The sequence below is a fragment of the Alligator sinensis genome, unplaced genomic scaffold (assembly GCF_000455745.1).
Source record: "Alligator sinensis unplaced genomic scaffold, ASM45574v1 scaffold332_1, whole genome shotgun sequence".
NCBI lineage: Eukaryota > Metazoa > Chordata > Crocodylia > Alligatoridae > Alligator > Alligator sinensis.
In genome coordinates this window covers 2,929,439-2,937,060 of record NW_005841993.1, presented here as the reverse complement: position 1 = coordinate 2,937,060, position 7,622 = coordinate 2,929,439, and positions in this window count along the sequence as shown.

Genomic DNA, 7,622 nt, shown 5'->3' with positions numbered 1-7,622 from the left:
GATCAACAGAGCTAACCACACTTTATCATGCATTAGCAGATGCATGACGAACAGGTCCAGGGAGGTGATGCTTCCCCTCTATGTGGCTCTGGTCAGGCAGAAGTTGGAGTACTGTGTTCAGTTTTAGGTGCCACACTTCAGACGGGATGCAGAGAATCTTGAGAGGGTTGGCAGGGATGTGGAAAATCTTGTATGGTCTGAAGCTTGCAGGCAAGGCCCTATGAGGAGAGACTGAGGGACCTAGATCTCTTCAGCCTTCACAAGAGAAGGCTGGGAGGTGATCCTGTGGCTGCCTATAAATTCATCAGGGGAGGGCAGCAGGGAATAGGAGATGCTCTATTTACTATGGCACCCCCTGGAGTAACTAGGAACAATGGCCACAAATTGGCGGAAAGCAGATTTAGGTTGGACATTAGAAAGAACTTCCTCACAGTAAGAGTTGCCAGAATCTGGAATGGGCTTCCAAGGGAGGTGGTGCTCTCCCCTACCCTGGGGGTCATCAAGAGGAGACTGGACAAGCAATTATCTGGGGCCATTTGACCCCAGTGCTATGTCCGGCCCAGGGCAGGGGGTTGGACATGATGACCTACTGAGGTCCCTTCCAACCCTAACATCTATGAATCTATGAATATGTTTGTGTATGTGTGTATATATATATATATATATATATAGAGAGAGAGAGAGAGAGGGAGAGAGAGAGATCTATAAAATAGATTGGCTTCCATGACCACAGTCAGCTCTTTGGTGAGAGAGGCAGCGATAGCCTCCACCTCTCTCCGCTGGGGAGGAGGCTCTTCTCAGCCAGACTAGCTGACCTGCTCCACCAGGCTTTAAACTAAGCCCATCAGGGGATGGGGGGATTACTGTCATTGCTGGCCCACTGAGCAACCCTTGCAAAGCCAGCAGGTCAAGGCACGTAAGGAAGCCCACCCCTGCCCCAGCCCCGGAAAAATCTGTGGTCAAGGCAAGGACCCTCAAGGGGACACTTGCCTGCCTGTACACAAATGCCAGGAGCTTGGGGAACAAGCAGGAGGAACTTGTCCTCCTGCTTAACACAAATAACTATGACAACATAGGGTTAACGGAGATGTGGTGGGACTCCATCCATGACTGGACCATGGGTATAGAAGGCTATACCCTGTACAGGAGAGACTGAGTAGACAAAAGTGGTGGGAGTGTAGTTTTCTATGTCAAGGAGAGCTACACATCCCTGCAAGCCAATACTGGTGACCAGGGTGGATGACTGGAGACCCTCTGGGTTAAAATCCATGGGGAACATGGCACAGGGGACACAATGGTGGGAGTCTACTACAGACCTCCCACCCAAAGTCAGGAGTTTTACCAGGAGTTTGCCAGGGAATTGACTGAGGCTGCATGCTCCCGGTCCATGGTTGTCATGGGAGACTTCAACTACCCTGACATCTCATGGGAAGAGCGCTCAGCTAAATCTGAGCAGTTGCAAAGCTTCCTCTCATGTGTGGATGACTTCTATGTGACTCAAGAAGTCTACGGGCCAACGAGAGGTAAAACGCTGCTCAACCTGGTACTGGTAACCAGAGACAACCTAATCAGCGACCTAATGATCAATGGGAAGCTGGGTGGCAGCGACGATGAGCTGATCACCTTCACTATTCTCCATAAAGCTGGCAAGTCAGTCAGCAACACTGAAGTCCTTGACTTTAGGAAAGCTGACTTTCACAAGCTCAGGAGGCTTGTCGGTGAGACCCTAAGGGACCACAACTCCAAGGGGAGGGGAGTTCAGGAAGAGTGGTTGCTCCTTAAGGGAGCGATCCTCAATGTACAAGCTCAGGCTATTCCATCTTAAAGGAAAGGCAGCTAAAGGGCACATCAGCCCCCTTGGCTCTCCAGGGAACTAGCAGACCTCCTGCAGCTAAAAAGAAAGACCTACAAAGAATGGAGGATGGGATCCACCTCCAAGGAGGAATATTCCACACTGGTCCAGTCCTTCAGGGAGTGAACCAGGAAAGCCAAGGCTACGACGGAGCTCCAGCTAGCTACAAGTATCAAGAACAATAAAAAGTCCTTTTTCAGATATGTGGGGAGCCAGAGGAAAAGCAAGGGCAACACTGGGCCCCTGCTAAACCAGATGGGGCAACTGACAACCGATGCCCAGGAAAAAGCCAACCTATTAAATGGGTACTTTGCATCAGTCTTTCATCAGTCCCATAGCCATTACAGGACAGGGAGGCCCAGGTGAGGGAGATCCCCTACCCTCCATCACTGCTGACCTCATGAAAGAACACCTTGAGAGGCTGGACAGCTTCAAGTCAGCCGGTCCCAACAATCTACACCCCAGGGTACTCAAGGAGCTGGCTAGCATCATAGCCCAGCCTCTGGTATGGATCTTTGAGAACTCCTGGCACTCTGGTGAAGCATCCAAAGATTGGAAGAAGGCCAATGTGGTGGCTGTCTTCAAGAAAGGGAGGAAAGTGGATCCAGCAAACTACATACCCATCAGCCTGACCTCTGTCCTGGGCAAGGACTTAGAAAAGATTATTAAAGAGGCCATTCTTAAAGGACTGGCTGATGGCAACATCCTGAGGGATAGCCAGCATGGGTTTGTTACAGGTAGGTCTTGCTTGACCAATCTTATTTCCTTTTACAACCAGGTGACTTATTACCTGGACAAGGGAAAGGAGCTTGATGTCATATATCTTGACTTCAAAAAAGCCTTTGATCTGGTATTACATGATCACCTCTTGGCAAAACTGGTCAACTGAGGCCTCGGGTCCACCGCGATCCTCTGGCTGGGGAATTAGCTCCGTGGTCGGAACCAGAGGGTGGTGGTTGATGGAAGTCAATTGTTGTGGTGTGCTGTGACCAGTGGGGTCCCTTAAGGCTCTGTCCTTGAACCTATATTATTCAACATCTTAATTAATGATGTCGATATTGGAGTCAGAAGTGGACTGGCCAAGTTTGCTGATGATACCAAACTCTGGGGTAAAGCATCCACACCTGAGGGCAGGAGAGTGATCCAGGCTGACCTTGACAGGCTCAGGAAATGGGCGGAAGAGAACCTGATGGTGTTTAATGCCAAAAAATGCAAGGTTCTCCACCTTGGGAGGAAAAACCTGCAGCATCCTTATAGGCTTGGCAGTGCTACGCTGGCTAGCACTATTGATAAAAGGGACTTGAGGGTCATCATTTGACCACAAGATGAACATGAGCCTTCAATGTGATGCTGCGGTAAGCAAAGCGAGCAAAACACTGGCTTGCATCCATAGATGCTTCTCAAGCAAATCCCAGGATGTCATTCTCCCATTGTACACAGCCTTGGTGAGGCTTCAGCTGGAGTACTGCATCCAGTTTTGGCCTCCACAGTTCAAAAAGGATGTGGAGAAGCTTGAGAGAGTCCAGAGAAGAGCCACGCACATGATCAGAGGTCAGGAAAACAGACCTTACGACGACAGGCTAAGAGCTATGGGGCTTTTTAGCCTGGAAAAGTGCAGGCTCAGGGGCAATCTGATGGCCACCTATAAGTTTATTAGGGGTGTTCACCAGGATCTGGGGGAACGATTGTTCACCAGAGCACCCCAAGGGATGACAAGGTTGAATGGTTATAAACTACTGCAAGACTGTTTCAGGCTGGACATAAGGAAGAATTTATTTCCTGTCTGAGCCCCCAAGGTCTGGAATAGCCTGCCATCGGAGGTTGTTCAAGCACCCACATTGAACGCCTTCAAGAGAAATTTAGATGCTTATCTTGCTGGGATCCTATGACCCCAGCTGACTTCCTGCCCCTTGGGCAGGGGGCTGGACTTGATGATCTTCCGAGGTCCCTTCCAGCCCTAATGTCTATGAGATCTATGAAATCTATGAAAATTGCTGTAGTTTAAAGTCAGCTTATCACTCTTAGAAAGATCAGTGTACAGAGCTTTGCATACGTGGCAGGTATTATATATATAGCTGTGTGTGTCTATATGTATACATATATATGTGTGTGTGTTTGTATACATACATACACACATACATACACACACAGCTATATATATAATACCTGCTACGTATTCAAAGCTCTGTACACTGATCTTTCTAAGAGTGATAAGTTGACTTTAAACTACAGCAATTTAATGGCATTAAGTCAAGAGTGACAGAATGAGAGTTTTTAATAGTGAGATTTGCTCTTAGTGAGCTAATTTTTTTTTTCTTTTGAACCCTGGAAGCCAAGTGCAGCTAAGCTTGAAAACTCATTAGCCTACTGGGCAAAAAGAGAGAGGTAGTAATTTGATAAATGAATCAGTTTTCTCCCCTAAATTCTTTTAAGGATTATGAAATTCTGTGCTCGCCCACAACCTTAGTAGAAGATTATGTAGCACTATGTTTAAACAATGGAATGTTTGCATACCCATACTGCTTTATACTTACTAAATAAAGGTTTCCTATGTATCTTTACAAAGATGTTAGGAATATTCAAGGTCACATCCATTAAAAAATGATGGTCTTTGGCAAACAGAATTGTAGAAAGGAACTTAGACAAACAGTACAGAAGGCTCTATTTGCAGGAATCCTAAGTTTAGCTACACTGATGCAGATATTAACTACGGGTAAGGCAGACTTGTCTGAGAGACAGACTGTCAAAAGAAATAAAAAGAGGGTTTAAAGACATAAACAACAGTGATGGAAATGAACTTAACAGAAAAAATGAAACTTGTGTTACAGCATATATAGAGATATATAGCAGCTAAAGAATCAGAAATACTCTTTTTGAAATAACTGAAAAAATAAGGAAAAACAATGAAATATAACATAAGAGAACATTGGCTCTGAATTACTTTAATAAAGTCAGAAGTGAGAATGCAGAAAGAAAACACTATAAATTAAAAATATATTTTTGTGAATGGATCCAGACTTATGAAACCAAGTCAATCTAATTTAAAAATAGAATGGTAATATTTGCCGAGTTAGTAGGAAAAAGCTTTTTATTACATTTATTATGTTTTTGACGTGCTGTAGAGAGTGAAATTATATAATTAAGTATAAGAGAAATTTTATAAACCACTGCCAAATGTTGATGGATTGTAAATCCTGCACTTCATGTGACAATTTTTCTATTATAAAAAATGTGATTCTAAGTAGTATATTATAAAAGGTAGGAAACCTCTTTAGAGGCCAACATACATAGCTTCTTTTGTGCCTTGGAGAACTCATAAGAGAAGCAGAGTCTCTCAATGCCTGAAGAAGGGTGCTTGTGCCCAAAAGCTTGCAAAGAACTTTTTCCCAACTATTTAATTGGTCTAATAAAATATATCACATCTACCCAAAGAACCTGCCTCCATATGTCCTTAGACCAACACAGCTACAACCAGCAACCCTTCTAGTAATTGGGTGTCACATACGATTGTTAGGAAGAACTTCTCAATTATCTTGAAATACATTGTTCATCTACCTACAACTCACCACATTCCAATGGTATACAATGCATTTCTTGGTCAAGAATATTAAAATTGTAGTTAGCTTTCATAACATCATTCTTACCCAACTTGCATTAATAGATTTGAGTACAAATATATTCATCAAGCCAGATATGTATTACAGTTTGGTTTTAAAATAGAATACTGCTAAAAAAGACAGTGCCCTTGCACTGTTGAATACATTATTTTGCTTGATATATTTTTTTCAAAGAACTGGGGATTATAGTATGAATATGGCTGAGTGAATCTCAAAAATCAAATGTTCATGGTCAATCTGAACCTGGAAATCAGAATATTTATTTTAAAAAGAAGTATTTATGGATTCACATTTGGTGTGATGGAAAAACATTTTCTCTTAGTTAGCCTTTTCCTTGTCCTTCTGATTCTTCAGAATTCCTAAACTACTAATTTATTCAGACCTCATATTCCAATTCCAAAAGCAAAAAAAAAAAAAAAAAAAAAATCACTTCTAGGAGGTAATTGTATGTGATTTTGTTCCCTCCAAACCCTTTGTACCTAGGGATGAGTTCTGCCTAATGCAATGACTATCCTAAATGAAACCTACATTATTTCCAACCATCTACTGGCACAAACTTCAATCATAACTAACTTTGGAGACTTTGCTTAAAGAATAGAAAACTGATTGTGGCTAATACAGGTAAATACACGTTATTGCAGAATGTCTAGAATTTCTGAATTTCTTTTCCTTAATCACTTTTCTTGTTTTGACAGTGCACATGAAATAAGCATCCTGTGTTGTTGTTGTTGTTTTAAAAAACAAAAGTCCTGATAGACAAACTTGATTTGAAGAAACAAATCAAAACATTAGCATATGAAGGTAGTACCATAGATATGGTATGTCTCTAATTAGGTAAAATTATCTATTGGCTCTCAAAATCTTACATACATTTACTTCATATGAGCCCTGTTAAGTGTAATAACAACATGCTGAAGAACCACTTAAGAAAAAGAAATAATAAATAGCTATTTATCTGCCCGATTAGAAAGTTCCCAAATTCTGACAATAACCACTACCAACGTTTGAGCAGCGAAGTTATGCAATTCTATTACTCTCTATGGCTAAGTACAGACATTAAAAAACCTGAATGGAAGCATCCAGATGAGCCTGCACATGCCTCTTGCAGCATCTCAAACCCCTTTGAGACGCTGCAAGGGGCACATGCAGAAATAGGAAAAGGTTTGCTTCACTACAAGTTTGCAGCGCGGGGGCAAAATTAGACCCCTGGAATATCCAGGAGTCAAAAAAAAAACAGAGCTAAAAAAAGTATGGCAGGCATGGTCCTGGACTTTGCCCCAAGGCAGCTTGAGGCTGGGTCCTCCATAGAGATGGTCTGGCTGCCAGAGCGTCTCTCTGGTTGGCCCTTGCACTGGTGCTGAAGCACACTGCCTGACCATGCGGGGCAGGCAGAGAGCCAGCACCAGGGCTCCAGTACCAGTAAGCAAGGGGTTCGGGGGTTGGAGGAGGGGGGAAGGGACTATGGGGGGCCCCCCGCTGGCCCCATCCACTCGCCCAGTGCCCTAATCCCTTCCCTGCCTGGCCTCAACCCCCACCTACCCCCTCAGCCCCCTGATCCCTGCCCTACCTGGCCTCATCCCCTGCCTGCCTCCCAGCCCCCCCAGATCTCTTCCCCAGATAAACTCACTCCCTGCCAGCCCCCTAATCCCTTCCTTGCATGGCCACACCCTCTGCCTGGCACCCAAACCTCTTGATCCCTTTCCCACCTGGCCCCCAGACCTGTCTGCCCCTGAACCCCTCTGATCCCTTCTGTGCCAGACCCCACAACCTGCCTGGCCCCCAAGCCCCTCTGATCCTGGCCCTGCCCCATTCCACTGCTCCAATGCCCCAAGTCCCCCAATTCCTGCTCCCACAACCCAGCATCCCCACAACCAACCACCCCCAGCACTTATCAGCAGTTCCACCTGCTGTCTGGGTCACTTGGGCCCTGCCCACACAGTGCGGGGTGGCTGACAGCCCTAGAAGCCCCAGTCTGGGCCCTGCTGTCCTGTGCTGCTGGGGAGCCTCTGCCAGAAGGTCCTGGAGTCCCCCCAGCCCCCTGCATGGGGTTGAGGGGGAAGCCATGGGGTCTGGGGGTAGAAGTGGGGGCAACAATTGGGGGGCTGGGCTGCAGCACCCATTTGGCCCCTTTGGGGGGGGGGGGGGGGGTTTCT